Consider the following 20,031-nt stretch of genomic DNA (forward strand, 5'->3'; position numbering starts at 1 on the left):
GACATCATTGGGCGAAGAGACCGTATCTACAACAAAATAAACCATGAAAATTGTTTGCTCTAAATTCAAAATGCAAACCACACTTATCATTTATATGTTATAAGGGATGAATTTGTGATCTACTTGTAGCTTTAAAAAATTGGTTATCTTATTTGGATTCTTGATATTGCACACTAATAAATGAAAAGTTGCTTTCTAAACGTTAAAATTTAAACACAAAATGAGAATATTTAGCAGACTTTTTTAAATGAATTCAAATATGTTATGAAGTTTTATAATATTTTTCAAACAACAAAGTAAAATCTTCAAAGCATTTGTATATTTAAAAGAAGTGACATATATGTCGCCCATACATACGATTACATCAAAAGAAACTAACAACATGCATATGGCACCCACAAAATAAATAAAATCAGCCATCAACATGTAATCAATACAATTGCATTAATCATTTGGCAATGCCATACAACTTTTTGATATGAAATACTGAGAGTATATATATATATATATATATATATATATATATATATATATATATATATATATATATATATATATATATATATTCAATAGTGTTTTTAACATGGATGACAATAATCAATATAAACAACATTCTTGTATTAGCATACTTTAGGTTTTTGTTATTAGTAGTTATAATTATGCTACTATCTTATAATTTATATTTTAATGGAAATAGTTGTATTTATTGTCATGAATTTTTGGGAAAAAAATAAAATAACAAAAAGGCTGATTAATTTGTTGTTATAGATGAAAACTGAGAGAGACATTGATATTGTTAGACCACAAAAAATAGGAAAATTATAAGAAATACAATTAATACGAAGAATATCTTTATCATTAGCCACCTGTTTGATGATATACCATTCAAGTACCTCATTAATTGCCCTTGTGCCCCTTCTACATTTGCTACTCTATCCTCCATGTTTTCATCTATCCTATCACATTATTCAATATTCATTTATGAATAATACCAAAATGGAAACATATACTCTAAAATAGTTATATATCTGTTCCAATGTAAGCTATGTATTCTTTGTTTCTTTTGAGTTAATTCATAAAGAACAACTTAATATAGAGAGAAACTTCAGGGACATTATTAGGCTTAGGCTATCCCCATTCAGTTCTTAACCTTTTACAGATTTTCCCTCATTTTGTAATTTTCCTTCATTTATTCAGACATTATTTAATGGAAAAAAAGAAAGGTACCTAATTTCAAGCTCCCCTTGTTGAGAAACCATGGTTGCCAATTGTGTAAAAATGTTGCCCAATTCATGAATTGTTGACTCAACATTGTGACAGATTCTTAAAAAACACATGGGTTGTTAGGCCATGTTTGTTACACGGGACAAGGGCATTTAAGTCTTTTGGGTGGGGGATAAAAGTTGGGATTTATGTCCCATTAACAAAAGGGGACTTAGATTCTTGGATGAGTAATGAAACAAAATTACACCTCTGTCCTCATTGTAAGAACTTCCTTGAACTCCTTGTGGCACCCATGAGACGATTCTTGAGATTATCAACAACAGTAGTTGAATGAGTAGTTGTGTCACTTGAAATGCTTTGGCTTTCATTTTGTGAATTGCAAACTAATTGCAAATCCACCACAGTTGCATTCAGTGCAGTTATGTCCTACTTTATCACACCTGTTAATTCTTGAATCTCCATTGTTGGATCATCGAAGACAGAGGTCCTTTTTTGCCACTGCAAAGATAAAAACATTTAGGGTTACATGCAAGAAATAGGAATTTAGTTTTATTAATTTAAATTTTATCAAGTCTGTATAAGGGTGATCTAATCTGTTGATCTCACACAATCAATAATGCATGTAGAAACCCTATCTCCTTACATAACACAAATGCCAATGTACATAGTATCAATTTGTGAGTGAGATAGGGTTTCCAGTTTCCACAATCACTTTTCATTGCAAATTTAAAAGAAAATGCAACATCACAACTTATGATCAAACAAGGAGCAACGTTAAGGCATCTGGGAAGCTTAATCTATGAACATGTCAAGCACCAATAGTAAATGCAAACTTTCTCTGTTGATATTTTTAGACATTAATGTTTCCTTAAGAGTTCTAATCTGTATACTGCATGTTCATACGAAGCTAAACCACACGTGCATACACATTTCCCAATATATTGATTAATAACTCACATTTTGCAAGTTTCGCTAGCTTCTGCGACGTCTGATGAATTCCATATCCAATTTTGGAAGCCCTCTTGTTGAATTCCGTCTGGATTGCAACCTTTGATCTCGATCCCTCGGCTTTGGTAGAAACCCCAACACCCCCGTTAATCACACTCACCGACGCATTTAGAGATGGTAACGACTTTCTTAGCCTCTCGGTTATGCTAGAAAACTCATGCGTCCGATCTCTATATGAATAACCTTGCGAGGATTTGACATTCATCGTATAATAATGTGTATTTATATTAGATCGAACGCCGTTTCTTGCAACGAACCATTGATGGAGAGGGAAGAAGATTAAGGTTTAAGATAGAATCTACCTTCAAGAATTGGTTACTAAGTTTGAATATGACTGATTCTTGCAATGGAATTCCTGATTTCTTGTTATCAAATTCGGAACTGATCGCCGATAATTTGCTATATCAATTCAAACTTCAAAGGTCGATGCATAACTATTAAAGTTGAAGCAAGGGTATTTGGGGAAATTCACTTTGGTATTTTGAGCGGGATAAATCTATTGGGAGGGGCTAATTGAATGCCACGTGGCAAAATTACTCTTATTTATTAGATTAGGGGATATATATTATAAGTTTTTGTATAACATTAATATAATCTACTTTTTTTTTATATCCGATAATATTTTTTTTGGATAAAATAAGAAATAAGTTGTTTTAAATGAGCTATTAATAAACAATATTGAACTAATAAACTTTGTATTACACGATTTATATTACACCAAAACATCCAAGGTTTCATATATGAACTTTCAAATATTAAACATTGAAATTAAGAATGAAGTCATACAAAATATATCATTATATATAAATGTGATCAAGAGTTCTAAAATAAGTCGATTAGTAAATATGATATTTAATATTAATTACATATTTTGCAAGGCGTACGTTTGACTTTATGTTGGTGCGTCGAGAATCCTCTTCCTTAATTTGTATCTAAAAAATTAAGGTGAATATGAATATAAAATAGATATTACTAAGCATTAATATAAATAATTAAAAATGGTATGTGGATCTCCTACCACCAGTTAAAAACAACATATCTCTCTAGTGATATTGATTCCTATGTAAAATTGAAGTAGTTATTCTATTTACACATTGTTTTCTAATTACATAAACAAATATTAGTAACCAAACATAAAAATGTTATCTTTATGTAGGAAAAATATTTTAGTTAACTAACAAATTAAATAATATAAGTTTAAGAGTTAGGAGTTTCAAAACATTAATATTTTTATTAATCAATCAATTAAGTAACACATGTTGAAATTATTACAATAATTATTAAAAAACATTTGAAATATTAGATTTTAAATGAGTTTTGGTTGAAGTGTTTTGACCTCTATTATAATATATATATATATATATATATATATATATATATATATATATATATATATATATATATATATATATATATATATATATATAGAGAGAGAGAGAGAGAGAGAGAGAGAGAAAGAGAGATGGAAAGTATTACATATGTATAAGTTTTAATTAATTATCTTTTTGAAACGGTACAATTACAAAAAAAAACATATTTAAAATATTTAATTAAATATTTTCTACATCACCCTATATAATATATGATCAGTATATTAACAATTAAAAATGGTATATATCATTATACATAAATGTGATCAAGAGTTCTAAAATAAGTCGATTTGGTAAATATGATATTTAATTTTAATTACATATTTTGCAAGGCGTACGTTTGACTTTATGTTGGTACGCCGAGAATCCTCTTCCTTAATTTGTACCTAAAAAATTAAGGTGAATAGGAATATAAAATAGATATTACTAAGCATTAATATAAATAATTAAAAATGGTATGTGGATCTCCTGCCATCGGTTAAAGACAACATACCTCTCTAATGATATCGATTCCTATGTAAAATTGAAGTAGTCATTCTATGTACACCTTGTTTTCTAATTACATAAAAAAATATGAGTAACCAAACATAAAAATGTTATCTTTATGTAGGAAAAATATTTTAGTTAACTAACAAATTAAATAACATAAGTTTAAGAGTTAGGAGTTTCAAAACATTAATATTTATATTAATCAATCAATTAAGTAACACATGTTGAAATTATTACAAAATTATTAAAAAGCATTTGAAATATTATATTTTAAATGAATTTTGGTTGAAGTGTTTGACCTCTATTATAATATATATATATATATATATATATATATATATATATATATATATATATATATATATATATATATATATATATATATATATATATATATATATATATATATAGAGAGAGAGAGAGAGAGAGAGAGATGGAAAGTATAACATATGTATGAGTTTTAATTAATTATCTTTTTGAAACGGTACAATTACAAAACAAAAAAAAAACATATTTAAAATATTTAATTAAATAATTTCCACATCACCCTATATAATATATGATCATTATATTAACGATTAAACCACAATATACAACGACTGTATTACAATAATCCAAAAACGAAGAAATTATAAAAACAAATTAGTATAACAAACTTACAATTAAAAGCTCTAATATAATAACATATCTCCAAAAGTGGTCATAAGACCTCAACCCAACACAAAAACCTTTAAGTTTGTTTTCTTTATGAAATTTGTATATGATTTGTATGCATGTATTCCCAAAAGATCGACATTTTATAGTAAACTTTTCACTAAATGCTTATTAAACATAATATAAGTTATAAAACTTTTGAGTGTTAAATCATAATTAAGAAAACTTTTGAGTTGCAATAGTTAAAAAAGGAGGTTTCAAATGAATGTGGTTTGAGGAAGTTAAAAAAGGGGTTTCAAATGAATGTGGTTTGAGAAAAAATGATTCTATTATAAGATAGATAGATAGATAGATAGATAGATTGGACTCAAGTAAAATGACCAACCCGACACTCGCAATCCCGCATTAGGCCATCTCCAATGGGAGTTTAATGGGGAGTTTTGTAACGCCCCGATTCTCAGGTATTGTTTAAATAAGAATTTAATTGGTTTCAAGGCCTACTCGACGAGTTGGTTGTCCTACTCATCGAGTAGCAACGGGCTTAGTATGCGTGTTCAGTGTCCTACTCGCCGAGTCCATAAAGGGACTCGACGAGTAGGAGCTGGCAGATGAAACCCTAAATCTCGGGGTTTTGCACCCTATTTAAGGAAACATAAGCCTCCTTTGGCCTCTTTTCAGTCCTTTGAGAGCCCTGAAAACCCTAATTCGTGTGGTGCTTCATTCTTGTGTGGCTAAAGCTTTGGGGAGGAGAGCTTTGGAGAAGAAGAGCTTGGAGAACAAAAGGCTAGGAGCAAGGAAGTGTGGGAAATCAGAAATCTACCTCAGATAGCATCATTTGGAGGTATCAAGTCGTCACCTTTTCTCCTTTTTCTTTCTAGACCTCTTTTGGTTGAGATCTAGGGTTTTTATGGTTTGGTTGAGATGGTAATGTGGGATATGAGCTAGATCTGAAGTTGTAACTTCAGATCTGTACCCTTCTTGAGTTCTAGAGCCATAAAGCTCCGAATTTGGTCATGTATGAAGCCTCTTTGAGTATGAAACTCCCATTGTGAGCTTGGATTTGACATTAGGAGCCTTTGTAGCTATGCATGCACGTAAAGTTTGCAACTTTACGTGAAAAGCATGCCTTAGAAGCTTGGATCTGTAGTTTGGAGCCGCTGCATGGCTCAAATGAGTCTGTATGGCAAAAAGGACTGAAGGGACTCGGCGAGTCGCATGGCTCGGCGAGTCACATGAAGATAGGCATGAACTCGGCGAGTTGGAAGAACAACTCAGCGAGTCCGATGATGATTGTCGTAGACTCGACGAGTGTATGAACAACTCGGCGAGTCGGATGAGGTTGCCCCAAATTATGTATGCGCGGGTAACTGTCGAGTTGTGAGAAGGAAGCTCGACGAGTGGCCTTAGGGTCTCGATCATAAACCAAAGGAACTCGACGAGTCACTCAGGTGACTCGGCGAGTGGGTTAGTACTTCAAGGAACTCGGCGAGTAGCCGGGGGTACTCGACGAGTCAAGGTCAACATGGACTGTTGACCTTGACTGATGACTTTGACTTTGACCAGGGTTTGATTAGTTGGCTTATGGGGTACCTTGAAGGGTTGGGAACTTATGGGTATAATTATACTATGGTAATAGGTGGTGGAGTTTGTGGCAGTGATCCGAGGGTTGAAGTTTATCTACCGAGTCGACATCTGCAAGGTGAGTTATCCTCACTATATCGATAGGGTCTAAGGCACCAAGGCCGACCCTTTAGTTGTTATCGTTATGGTATGCTACATGTGGATATGATCTGTTAGATCTGAATCAGGATAGACAGTATGTTATGCTCTTATGATCCGTAGGGATTGATATGTTAGTGACCTGCTAGGTCAGTGCTCTAGTTATGAGAGATTGCTATGTTTGGTAATCAGTGAGATAGATATGTTCGATGTTTGTATATGCCAGTAAATGTTAGTTATGCGCACATGGTTATTTGCTTGTTGCTTGGGTTGAGGCGGTCCTGCTTTGTGCTGAAGGCCAACACACCCTATGAGCGGTCCGGGAAGACTGTAGGCCCACGTGGCGGTCAAGTCATGCGGAAGGCTCGGTATAGATTCAGTTGGACTGTAGGCCCTGTAGGGCAGTCCAGTCAGGCCGATGGCCCAGTATGCATGTTGATTGATTAATTATTACGGATATGGTATTATCAGTGTGGTATTGGTATTTTGGGGGTAGCTCACTAAGCCCTCGGGCTTACAGTTTTCAGTTTATTGTTTCAGGTACTTCAGGAGTTCATGGCAAGGCGAAGGCGTGACCGTACCACTCCTCATCCTTATGATCTGGCTTTTGGGACACTCTGATTGAATAATGAATTGAAAACATTTTTGTAAACAATACTATTGGGTTTTATTTATGCTTGAAAAGTTTAAATTTGGCGTAAAATTTTTGGATGTTACAAGTTTAGTCTCATTAAACTCAAAATCCATACTGTGGGAAAATGACTAGGATTCAATAGAATGGGGAGTTCAATCCCCATTGAACTCTATACTCTCTCTCTCTCTCTTCACACACACACACACAAACACACACACACACATACACACACACACACACACATATATATATATATATATATATATATATATATATATATATATATATATATATATATATATATATATATATATATATATATTTATATATATATATATATAAGAGTTCATTTGAGACGGACATAATTTTGTGAGACTGTGAGACAAAATTTTTTTATTGAAATATTCTACTATTCTATTGTTCGTAAAAATAGGATATGCAATATATTCTAACTTTATATGTTTTAGAATATTTCAATGTAAAATATGTTAAAATTATTGTTTTAGAATATTAGAATATTACACATATTTAATTTCTATGAACACTAGAATATTAGAATATTTCTTTAGAAAAAAGTGGTCTTACGGTCTCACAAAATTAGGCCGTCACACGTGAACCTAACTCTCTCTCTCTCTCTATATATATATATATATATATATATATATATATATATATATATATATATATATAATATATATATATATATATATATATATATATATATATATATATATATATATATTATTTATTTCAAATTTGTAATTTTTAATTTTTAAGTAATGTTATTTTTAATTGTAGTTTTTAATTTTTAATTTCATGCTGATTAATTTTTTAAAAAATAAATAAAAAGAATATGATAAATGATGCGACAACACATTAAATTGTATAGAGTTTAATGGAGTGTAGAGTTTAATGGATAAAGTTGTATAGTAAGTAGAATGTATATGTATCAATCCATTGAATTCATATGAGTTCAATGCATTGGAGATGGCCTTAGCATATCTCAAGGCTCAAGCCACATTACTAAAAAGTAGACTAAATAAGAGAATGTGTTTGTGAATCTCAATTTGTGAATATGGTCAATTTTTTTCCTTTTCCCCCTAAGATACATCTTGTGATGTTTTCATTCATGAGGTGTTTAACTTAACAATACAATCATTAATTTTTTATTATTGTCTCTTTATATTCTTCAATCGAGAACCCCTGAAAAATCCCATCTATGACACGGTTCCAAAACTTAAACACAAATAATACACATATAATTAAATCCCTATTAAAGTAAATAGAACATTCTTAAAAATAACTATGCACACTTACACCCTGTTCCCAGTTCAATTTATCGAATGAAAAGAAGGAAAATGAATAAAAACGAGAAGAAAGTAAAAAAAATGATGTTTCCGAGTTACATTAATGAAAAGAAATGGAAGTAAATAAAAGTAAAAATTTCCCTCCTAAATTTCCTTCTAATTTTGAAAGATTTGAAGAGAAGTAAACAAAATGTTTATTTTTTTTCTCCAACTCAGGAAATGGCACACAATACAATTTTCTTTCACTTTTTTTCTCTGTTTACTTTATTTCTCATTCTTTTTTTCTTTGCTAAAACTTGGAATCAAGGTATTAGTGTTTTCCAATCTAGTTATGAATTTTACACTAGTTTACATGCAAAAACTAAACAACAAAAAAAGAATCAGTATATTTGATTCATGTTTTCATGTTCTCATCATGTAACATCCTGTTCCGAATCGATTCCTAGTCTGAGGCTGTGGCCCGAAGATTGGTCATCATAAGGATTAGGGCTTTTGAAAAGGTAAGATCTATGCCCATTTTGGTGCGGGTGATGTATTATAAGTGATTCGGGTGTTCGGTTCGTGTTTTGGAGCCTAGGGGTATTTCGGTAAAGTGTCAGTTCGGGCTTTTGTGGAAAATGGACTTTTGTTCGGAAGGTCTTAAGAAAGGTATGAGTTGATAGAAGTGTATGGCTTCTCGTCACCTTTCCGTGGATATAAGGATCGTCGGAATCGGGCTTATAACGAAGAAATTATGGCCTTCGAAAGTTTCGTTGTTTTCAGGCTTAGTTGAGTACGCGGGGAGTACACAAAGCGTACGCGGGGCGTACTAGTGAAGAAGGCAGTACGCGGGGCGTACCTTGGAGTATGCGGGGCGTACTGACCAGGACGGTGGCGAATGTTCTTCGGGGTACGTTGGGTGTACTGTGACAACCCGAAACTTTTATCCTGTGCAATCGATCTTTATAGCAATATTAAACTCGATTGTATCATCTTTTAACGCCGTTTAAGAGTTAGTTTAAGTGTTCTAAGCTTGAGTACAGTTGGGAATGAGATTAGGGATGAGTCAACATGTCGTTTAGAAGCAAAATCGGGCCATACACCCTCATGAGAGGTGTGTACGGCCGCACATACGGGTATGCGGCCGCACACCCATCCTCCAGCCGCACACTCCCCTTTATATATATAAGGAGACCCCTTTCACTCATTTCTTTGCTTTGGCTGCACTCTACTTTCTCTCACTACTTTCTCTCTCTAAAAACTTCATTCAAGAACACTCAAAAGGCCTCAAAAACGTGAACCACTTCATCATTCAGCTTGTTATAGTGGTAAGACACCTGAATCTAAGCCTAAAACTCATAGTGTTCTTCGTGTTCTTCATCCTTTGAAGGTGTACGGCCGCACACCTTCATAAGGTGGCCGCACACACCTTAAAACTCTCCAAAGTGACGAGTTTGGCCTTCCTTTTCTAGTAGGACTTGGTATTAGCACAAGAACACCTCGAAAACACCTCGAAACCGACATTTCGGACACAAACGAGGAGTGTACGGCCGCACACTCCTGTGTACGGCCGCACACACCCTCTGTACGGCCGCACACTCTTGTGTGCAACCGCACACACAGTCTGGCCGCACACACATACTGATGGCCGCACACTTCCTTTATTCGATCACTTATGGCTCTGACACTTAGTTCCAAGTATTTCCAAGTCCCTAGGGTGTTTTCCCATCGTATTTTATCATGAAATGCCTTAACCTAATACGTATAATCATTATTATATGTTAATAGGATCCACTCGTGTACAAAACATCAGTTGACACTCAGTGCTCGAAACCGATCGTACATCCGAATCCTACGTCAAACTGTGAGTTCATACCCCTATACTTTTTCGAGTTTTTCATGTTTTCAGGGAGGAATACAAGCAAAAGTACAAGGAAACTTGTGCTCAAATATATTATTTTGTTTAAAATAATTACATGTTCAGTATGCTTTCAAACACAGAAAACCGTTTTACCATCCGATTTAGAAATCAACTCGTAGAAACAGTTTTCAAAACTAAAGCACGGAACTTATGAATATTGTCATAAATTGTGATATTTTACAAAGGATTCATACCAACCATAAATAGGATTTTCTGTATTATTACTTGTAAATTTGTTAGTTTAAGGATTGGAGACACGTCCTTGGTAACACTCCACCGGATTCGTGAGTGTAGGACTACCCTTATAACCAGAATCTCTTGGAGGGAGAGCGTGACTATTGTGTATAGATCTATACGGGACTGACTATCCCACACCTCGCTGCTAGCTACAGTGGGACCGTCAGGTCTACGGGTGACAAAGTCATAAAATGATACTGGCCACCGTACGTGCCATATCCAGTTTAATGTATGGTTATGAAACTCGCAACCTAGATAACAGAGATTTACTTTTGTAATAATGAATCAAATGAACTAACCTCAAAGTAATAACCGATAGATTACTAGAGGGTATTAATAATAATATCTCCAGGACTTAGTTCATCACGGTTTTCTTTTATTTAGTTTTATTTATGTAATAAGGCTAATATACCTCTCTGGGTGTAACCAGGGTTTTGAAAGAAAACTGTTTTTCGAGTATGGTAGATACTCGCGTACCACAGTTAGAATGGATAATCAATCATCAACCTTTAGGGAAAATATAGGATTTTCCCGGGATAACCCGGCTATTCAAAATCAGATTGTTCAACATGTAATCAATGGATATTCATATTCCTTCTATGACTCCTTGGATTCGTACATATCTTGTACGAATTTGGTAGTCATGGAAGGAATGGGTTTTCAAACACGCTTTTTATAAGAAAATATAGGATTTTCTTAAGGAACGCTTTCCAAAAAAAAGGATCAAAGAACATTTTTCCACCAAAACTAAATGCTTATGAACTCACCAGCTTTATGCTGATATTCTTTCAAAACTGCTTGTATTCTCAGGGAATTAGTAGACAGGTACTTCCAGGAGTCCGGAGAAGTCGAAGCGTTAGAGTCGCGTCTTTCCATTTTACTTTTGATATGAGTAATACTATGTATTAAACAATGTAAACATTTTTCATATATGTATTCAATGTCTGGTTGTGTTTACTATGCTTGTTATGATACAATTGTTGTGATACTACGCATGACGTCCTCCGCCCCGGAACGTTTCCGCCATCGGTTTCGGGGTGTGACAGATTGGTATCAGAGCTATTGTTTATAGTGAACTAAGTATACCGAACCTTACATGGTATACAACTATAAACACTAAGGGGCAATAGTGCTCTGAACTAAAAGTATACTTCTAAAAAATAAGTTTTTTACAAAAAGTATACAAGTATACCCGAGTACCAGAATCCGTGTCTTAAGTAGAATAAAACAGAAGTATTTTGGATGTTGAACACTGCGGTTAAACCTGGGCAGTTATGTAATCATGTCTAGGGTCAATATAGCCTGATCAACTATATTCAGTCGAGACATGACCAACCCGTACTTTCCCAACCAAGGAGATGATGGATGGATCGAGCCAGAGCCATAAGGAAACCATGAAATCCCTTTTGACGATGGCATTGCCGAACCATTTCCTGAAGAGACTGACTCGGAACCAGAAGTCGAGAACTTACCCCCAGTGGCCCCAATACCAAGTCCCAACCCTCAGCTTGTACTCGAAAGCCCAACGCCTATGTGGGTCGGAAGCCTGGATAGGTGGAGTCACGAACAAGGCCAACCCCGCCCGTATAATGGGGATCACTGCTTCTACAGTATGGACGGAGGAGGCTCCGCAAATAGAGCCCTTCCAATCATAGTCCGTCGAGTGGCCCGCAATGTCGAAATGAATGTGGCGGCCATTCACCGAACTGTGGAACTCGAGGCAGACTTGGATGCCAACACAAACCGTATTCGCAATCTCGAGGTTGCTTATGGGAGGATTTTGAGAGACAACGAAGCTTAGCAGCGAGAGCTAGCTGCAACTCGAGCTGAGGTCGTAGAGCTCCGAGCACGCCAATCAGTATACGAGAGCCGCCTGCTCGACATGGAGCGCCAACTGGCTAACTTAAGGTTCCGCCCGAGGACTGCCCGTCGCCAATAGAGGAATACCCTCCTCATTCTTCCTTTTGGTCTAAGGAATAACCTTCATATCAATGTTCTGAGTAGCTCTTTTTCCGTAAACATCTCTGTCTTTCATATCATCAAAATTTTCTTTTGTCATTAGGACTTAGACCTATTGTTAGGTCATGAGTTACGAAATATGTAATCTCAATTTCAGTTAAGACGACAACAATCATATTTTCAGTTAAAGTATGTATCATAGGATGCGCTCATATCTTAGACGATCATACCTTTTCCCCATCGATATCATATCAATCTCCATGAAAAGCTTCAATGTCCTAATCAGCATAGGACGAATGAGTCTCCCATCATGCCGATGTCCTTTGTTTCGAGAAAGCGATTCATCTCAATCTTCCTTCTGATGGAGTCCTCACTGGTTTCAGTGATAAGTCTGTTCGAACCTTAGTATCATTTCATGCGTCGATGCCTAGGAGCACCTACGGAAGGAATGCTATGTATTTCTGGTTCATGTTGTCAATGAGACGCAAGAAGTTAAAGACCTCGGGAGCATCTTCGAAGTCTGCAACTTTCCCGATGTCTTCCCCAAAGACATTCCAGGGATTTCTTCCGAGTGCCAAGTTGAATTCCGTATCGAATTTATCCTCGGAACTACCTTTATAGCCAAATCCCCATATCGTCAAGAGCCGACGAAAATATGAGAGTTAGTCAGCCAGCCCGATGAGCTGAGCAACTAGGAGTTCGTAAACTTATTGTATGTGAACTTTGTTATGTTCAAATCTCTTCTATTCTTGATAAGACCACATCATGGGGATGTGGGTCGAATAACTAAGAGTCAGATAGCAAAATGGGAAATCCCAATGCATAGATAAACATTTAGGCTACATCCAGAGGCAACCGTTGTTGCTCACAAGCTTCTTTTCTTGATATATAGCAGGATCATGCCTCCGAAGAAACGTAACCAGCCCACCGGTAAGACACCGATTCTCCAAATGGACTCAGCTACGTTCCAAGCTACTGTCACAGCAGCCGTAGCAGCCGCCCTAGCTGTTCTTAATGCCAACAACACAAATGCGGGTGGGAGTGTGAATGGCAATCCAAACCTTGGGGTTAACCAATCTCAACGACAGGTGCCTACTGGAAAGGACACACCCGATCTCCGACCTAACGTCCTGAAACGAAAGTACGAAGGAAGTTGTTCAACCCAAGGACCTACTGAGAGACAACGAATTGGGACAGTCAGTATCCCAGTCATCCCTGCTGTTCCAACACCAACCATACCCTACTGTGGAAATCTCCCGCACTGCAGCAAATGCAACTACCATCATCATGGAGTCTGTCGAGTGTTGCATTGCACCAGATGCAACAGGAAGGGGCACACCTCCCGCAGCTGTAGGACCCTAGTCAAATTCGTCACTCTAAATGCAAATGTTGGGGCTAGACCAACCTGCTACCTCTGTGATAGTGTAGGACATTTCAAAAGAAATTGTCCAAGGGCTAAGGATGGCAAGGAAGCTCACTTCACGAAGACCCCGACTCAACACATTGCTGCCGCTACTGATGCTAACATAGTTCAAATGTGTTGTGCATGTGGCGAAATGGGACATTTCAAAAGAGACTGCCCAACAGAGAAGAACGATGAGGAGACCGGAGGAGTCTGAACTCAGAAGATGGGAAGCATCAAAGAACCCTACAGTGTTCTGGGTACGTTTTAAAAAACTTCAATAATTATTCATAATCGTGATTTCTTTAAATCACCATTTACTTTTAAAAGTTGATGCCCTAACGGGTAAATTAGGGTAGCCTAGTGTATACATTGGAGTCAGTTGTGTTTATACATAGCTTGTGTACACCAAAAGATCATAAAGGGATCTAGTAAGAACCATTCCATCAAGAGTTCATAGTTTCAAAACATCCGGACGCTCGTGTTAGTAGTACCCACCAAGTCAAATCAAACCCAAGAAACACCCGAGTCATTCCTCTAGGAACATCGATGTACTAACAAAACGATCCTCCTGGACTAACTTAACGCGCAATTCTACAGCGCCATCCTGTTTAATCCGACTGGGTCTATGTCATATCAAACCCTTTTGTCTTAAATCGTTCGATCGCGAAACTCCCGTCGCTCGTGACGACAAACCATATGCGAACTTCGAAAGATCCATCTCTCTTCGAAACCCGGAAGTATTTATACGAAGAGTATCATCCACAAAGAGAAGAATGAAATAAGGGAACCATCCGGACAATTGAAGATGCATTGTGGGACACACATCTACCCTTAAGTGAACTTTCTTGCAACAATAGTGACCTTCTCGGTATCGAGACTGCACCGTTCGAAGCCCTCTACAACCATAAGTACAGACCACATCTGTGCTGGGCTGAGGTGAGCGATGCGCAACTAGACAAAAGTTGAATCCCCGACAGCACTTTCACGAGTCCTGAAATCATCCGAGAGACGGCAGAACAGATCATGCAAACCCGAGAACGACTGAAAGCCTCACGAGATAGACAAAAGAGCTACGCCGATAAACGACGAAAACCCTTGGAATTCCAGGTTGGAGACTGTGTCCTGCTAAAAGTCTCACCCTGGAAAGGCATGATACGCTTCAAAAAGCGTGGAAAGCTAAACCCGAGGTACATAGGACCGTTCGAGATCCTCGCCAGGATCGGTCCTGTAGCCTACAAACTCCGATTACCTCAAGAGCTTAGTAACATTCATCTCGTCTTCCACGTCTCGAACCTTAAGAAGTGCTTATCCGACAAGACTCTTACTATTCCTCTCGATGAGATTGAAATCAACGAGAATCTAAACTTTGTGGAAGAACGAATCGAAATCATGGATCGAGAGATCAAACGAACAAAACAAAGTCGCATCCCGATAGTGAAGGTTCGCTGGAATGCCAAGCGGGGACCTGAATACACTTGGAAGCGCGAAGATCAGATGAAACAGAAGTATCCGCATCTCTTTTCTAATCCATGATTTGTATTCTATATTCGAATTTCGGGACGAAATTTCCTCTAACGGGGGGATGATGTGACAACCCGAAACTTTTATCCTGTGCAATCGATCTTTATAGCAATATTAAACTCGATTGTATCATCTTTTAATGCCGTTTAAGAGTTAGTTTAAGTGTTCTAAGCTTGAGTACAGTTGGGAATGAGATTAGGGATGAGTCAACATGTCGTTTAGAAGCAAAATCGGGCCATACACCCTCATGAGAGGTGTGTACGGCCGCACACACGGGTGTGCGGCCGCACTGTTGGATATAGTGTCTAAGTCCATAACTATATTTGGTATGTACTTGACCCGACCCGTCATGGTCCATTTGGGTTGCACTTCACCCGAACAATTTACGGATAATCTTTTGAGAATAGTATAAGTTATGATTTATTAATATATTATAAGTTCTAATATATTAATATAAAATCATATTATTTAATTAGTGTTGATCTATAATTAATTTAGAATTAATTTAGAGATCAAAAGTATGACTAATTAAATATGGGCTCTTGTATTTATATAGTGTGGGCTAATGCTTATTTGGAATGGGCTAGGCTTGCATGGAAAGTCCATGGATACTCCATGGAGCTTTAACCCATGGATCTCATGGAAATGAAAAGACATGGGTATTAGGGTTTACATGGATGTAACCCTAATCCACCACACTATATAAAGGAGGCTTTGGTTCTTGAAATTACACTAGTTGATGTGTGTAAACTAAGAGGGCCGATTTCAAGAAGTTTGTGACTATTCTCTCAAGTTTCCAAGTTTGTGGTGATTTGTGACTTCCATTTGAGGCATCCACATTATTGGTGCTAGGCTCTCAAACTCCAAGCAATCAACTACTACTACAAGGTAAGTAATTCTACTAGTTTTATTTGATTCAAGTACCCCATGACATGCTAGTTAGGATAAGAACCTTGGAAAAAATAATTATTTGCATGTATCTTAGTCAAACATAGATCCAAGGTTTCTAGGGTTGCATGTACACCATAGGAGTATTAGAATGCTGAAAACCAATCAGTGGTATCAGAGCCAGGTTTGTTTATTTGATACTTGATGCAAAAAAAAAAATTGAAAATCGAAGTTTTGTTCAAAAGCTCGTATCAAAATTTCAAGTTTTGTATATGTACTTACGATTCTTGAAATTTTTGATATGAACATTCATAAACATATGAGTTTAGAAGATCATAGAAATTATGTGCTAATAATTGATTAGATTAATTCTTGATCTTTATGTGTTTTAATGGAGTCCATAACTAGTTCTTAAGTTATGGATAACCAAAAGTCACATTTATAAATAACCATTAAAAGAACACATAGGTTACAAAAAATGAAGAGTCTTCATTTTTAATAACCATTAACTCATAAGTTATGAGAAATGAAAAGTTTTGAAAGTTTACAAAACTTGCCCTCAAGTTTTGGAACATGTAAAGTCATATTAAAAACTTTAGTTCCAACCCCTAGAATTTTAAAAGTTAAAATTCAACCCTTATACTTTATAATATTATAAGTTTAATAATATTTATATATGTATAAGATCAAGTCGTCTTACCGCTAGTACGCCTCATTCACGAAGCCGGTCTATAAGGGGGATATAAGGTTGTTGCCTATAAAATGGCAACTTAATGGGTGTCCACTCTCACCCACCGCTTCCTTGATCGGTGGAGGGTCGTTAGCCGAACGGGTAGGACAAGGACTTATAAATTCTCATTAAAAGTATAATGATAATACTAAAGTAACTAAACTTTATTGAATTCCCAATCTTAGTTATTTTAGGAAAATGTGAATAAGGTGTTAATCCATGAAATTACACTTTACACTTTGTTTAAGTCGTTAGTGGAGCGTGTGTGGTTAACCGGCACACTAACTTGAACTTAACAAGGTAGGTAAAGGGTGACTTAATGTTTATCATAGTATCGATGGAGCGTGTGTGGTTAACCGGCACATCGATTGAGGGGTAATACATTAAGGGTACCAAGTAATTTGCATGGTTACTTCACACCTTGTTTTGTGATCCTCGGCATCCCAGTCACAAAACTTGAAGGGCACACTCGAGATTGAAACATGCCATTGAAGAAAGTTCAATGAATCTCAAAGAATCTAGGAGTTTCTAAACCAATTAAAACCTAATTAAATATTTCGTTTTTCATGGTGGAAATTGGTGAATCGTCATTCACCTACCTTCAAATATCTTATAACTTAGATTACGGCATTCCTCTTCTAAGTTATAAAATATTGTGTTGGGTCCTAGCCTTAATATTACATTTGGGTGTTTTGTTAAGGACTATCTCTATATCTAATCTAATCTATTCCCTCTTATTTTCAGATGTCTTCCAATAACAATGCTTCTGGCTCAAACCCTACTAGCTCCTTCTCTCTCATGAATCTTTGTGGGAGAGTCATCTTTGATGGGTCCAACTTTACAGATTGGATCAGAAACATCAGGATGGTCACTCGGTATCAGAACAAAGAATATGTTCTCGACAAGGAGCTGAAGGTACCCGAGCCAACTGCTACTCCTGAAGAGCTTGCTGAATATGAGGTACATGAAAGAGATGCTACAAAAGTGGCATGCATCATGATGGCCACCATGACAGCCGAGCTCCAAAAGTCCTATGAGGACTATTATCCTTTTGAGATGCACCAGGACTTGATGGACCGCTACCATCAAAGTGCTCGTCAAGAGCGATATGAAATAATCTCCTCCATGATAACAACCCGAATGAAGGATGGTGAACCCATCACGGGCCACATGAAGAAAATGCAAAGGTATGTGGACCGTTTACTGAAGCTGAATGTGAACTTCCCTGAGGAGTTAGCAATAGACATCATTTTGCACTCCTTGCCATCGTGTTATGATCAATTCCGCATGACATATCACATGAACAAGGAAGAAGTCACCCTCAGCAAACTTCAAGGACTCTTGAAGACCGCCGAAAGTGGTCTAAAGGGTAAGTCGGTTGTTACTACTCCTACTCCTACTCCAACTGCGGCCAATGTCTTGGCAATCGGGCATGGCAAAGGGAAGAAGAGAAAGAACCTTTCTAAGGGTACCAAGGGTAAGACCCTTGAAGGCTCCTCTTCAAGCAAAAACCAAGAAAGGTTTTGTCACTCCTTCTGCTAACCCTAATGAGGCTGAATGCTTCTATTGCCATGAAAAGTTGCACTGGAAGCGAAACTGCCCTAAGTACCAGCAAGATTTGAAGGATGGGAAAGTAAAACCCAACCATGCAGGTATATACACTATATTGTCTAATAACTCACCTCATTCTAAGTCTTGGATCCTTGATACAGGTTGTGGTATTCACATATGTTGTGATTTGTAGGGACTAAAAAGAAGTCAGAATGTGGAGCAGGGAAAGATAAACTTGATCATGGGAAACAGGAAAGCTTCACCTGTCACCAAGATAGGAGTTTATTCCTTAGTGCTAAATAGTGGGTTTACATTAGATTTGAATAAATGTTATTATTCGCCAGAAATGGCAAGAAATGTTATTTCCTTTCATGCATTGTATAAACAAGGTTTTACCTTTTATTTTGATAATAATAATGGTAGTATTGATGCTTTCCTTAATAATGTTCTTTATTTTAAAGCATTATCTTGTGATGGCGTGTATAAAACTGTATCTGTTGTAGATAATCTAGGAAATAATGTATTGTGTATTAACTCTTCCACTAGCTTAGATAAAGCATCCTTATGGCATTGTCGTCTTGGACATGTAAGCAAGAAACGCATAGGCCAACTCCAAAAGGATGGAGTCTTGGAGTCATTTGACCTAAAGTCAGATGATAGTTGTGAATCTTGTTTGCTTGGTAAAATGACAAAGTCACCTTTTACTGGCACTTGTGCTAGGGGTGAAGGTTTGTTGGACCTCATACACACGGATGTGTGTGGACCCTTCAGAACCGCCACAAGAGATGCTAATCGGTTCTATGTGACTTTTACTGATGATTTTAGTAGATATGGATATGTCTACCTAATCAAGCATAAGTCAGAAACCTTTGAGAAATTCAAAGAGTTTAAGCAAGAAGTGGAGAATCAGTTGGGCAGGAACATTAAGATGCTTCGATCCGATCGTGGTGGTGAGTATCTTAGTACTGAGTTCCTTGACTATCTTAAGGAATGTGGGATTGTCTCACAATTGACACCTCCTAGGACACCACAGTTGAATGGTGTAGCTGAGAGGCGCAATCGGACCTTGTTGGACATGGTTCGTTCTATGATGAGTCGAGCTTCGCTACCAATCTCATTTTGGGGGTATGCCTTAGAGACTGCCGCCCATATCCTTAATCTAGTCCCTACAAAGAAGGTTGCCAAAACACCTCACGAGGTGTGGACTGGAAAAGTTCCCAATCTAAACCACATCAAGATTTGGGGTTGCGAGGCTTTCGTGAGACGCGAGACTCACGATAAGCTCGAACCCCGAAGCGAAAGGTGTATTTTCATTGGCTACCCACAGAAATCCTTTGGTTACATCTTCTACAGACCCAGTGATAATGTGGTCTTTGTAGCAAGAAGAGGATTCTTTCGAGAGAGAGAATTCATGAGCCAAGGAGACAGTGGGAGG

General features: G+C 36.7%; 1 pseudogene; it reads right to left on the reverse strand.

Moving 5' to 3' along the window:
• Window positions 1-1,479: 1,479 nt before the first annotated feature.
• Window positions 1,480-2,437, reverse strand: LOC145121368 (syntaxin-32 pseudogene; annotated as a pseudogene).
• Between the last annotated feature and the right edge of the window lie 17,594 nt (window positions 2,438-20,031).

Source organism: Lactuca virosa, chromosome 6, assembly GCF_052849685.1.
Source record: "Lactuca virosa cultivar CGN04683 chromosome 6, Lactuca_virosa_CGN04683_v6, whole genome shotgun sequence".
Classification (NCBI taxonomy): Eukaryota; Viridiplantae; Streptophyta; class Magnoliopsida; order Asterales; family Asteraceae; genus Lactuca; species Lactuca virosa.